This window comes from Prionailurus bengalensis, chromosome B1, assembly GCF_016509475.1.
Source record: "Prionailurus bengalensis isolate Pbe53 chromosome B1, Fcat_Pben_1.1_paternal_pri, whole genome shotgun sequence".
NCBI classification, from domain to species: Eukaryota; Metazoa; Chordata; class Mammalia; order Carnivora; family Felidae; genus Prionailurus; species Prionailurus bengalensis.
The window spans coordinates 95,037,327-95,038,366 of NC_057344.1; the positions used below are offsets into that span (position 1 = coordinate 95,037,327).

General features: G+C 37.2%; 1 non-coding gene across 1 annotated transcript; it reads right to left on the reverse strand.

Moving 5' to 3' along the window:
• Positions 1 to 230: 230 nt before the first annotated feature.
• Positions 231 to 337, reverse strand: LOC122479209. Its single transcript, XR_006296276.1, has one exon. It is a non-coding gene; the product is annotated as a U6 spliceosomal RNA (small nuclear RNA).
• Positions 338 to 1,040: the final 703 nt, after the last annotated feature.

Consider the following 1,040-nt stretch of genomic DNA (forward strand, 5'->3'; position numbering starts at 1 on the left):
TTAATCTTTAAGAAGTTTTGTGGGGTTTTTAATTTTTGTTTGTTTGTTTGTTTGTTTGTTTGTTTGTTTTAGGCAGATAACAGTTTGTCTTACTGAATAAGTGATCTGTGTCATTGCCGAGGCCACTATGTACAGACAAAGGAGAGGGAGTTTTATTCCTTGGTCTCTTTCTCCTTGGACAGAGTCTTGATGATTTCCTCCTTCTTGGCCTGGAGCTTCTCTTTACAGATCAAAATATGAAACTCTTCACGAATTTGCATGTCATTCTTGTGCAGAGGCCACACGAATCTTCTCTGTATTATTCCAATTTTAGTATATGTGCTGCTGAAGCAAACACAAGAAGTTTTTAAATTTAAGAAAACAGAAAAGAAATGAGACTGAGGTGTAGACAAACTTTCCTAGGATCACTTATAGTATATTTTAAGGATCTTATTAGCAAATGAATTGACAGTCACTCCAATTGTCCTGTATTTTAACAAATTGTATAAATGCAATTGTGCTTAAGTGCTGGAGAATGATCTTCTTAATTAGTAAGGAAAGGTAGAAGAGAGATAAATTAGAGACTTCAAAAGGCCATGATCAGTTTCTCATCAAGGAGCAACATCCTTCATTCTACTGCAGAGTTAGTGTTAGCTTCAATTCCTTCCTGTCCCCTACAGTGGAACGATTTCTAAATCAATTTGTTATCACTATTGCCATCACAGGTTCTCATCACTTTCTTCTTGTGCCAGTAAAATCAATTTCCTGGTTCTAATCCTTCCCTAATTTATCTATCTTTATGGTCTCAGAGATGATTTTCAATAATAATAAGAAGAATAGCTTTTGTTTAAAATGGTGGCTTGAACACAGTTGTTGATCTCGATTCCTCACTCAAAACCTTCTATAAGGACATCAAGTGAGTTTAAAGTTGTATAGACCCAGGGCACCTGGGAGGTTCAGTCAGTTAAGCATCAGACTCCTGATTTTGGCTTGGGTGATGATATCAAGGTTCATGAGTTTGAGCCCTGTGTGGGGCTCTGTGCTCACAACGTGGAGCCTGC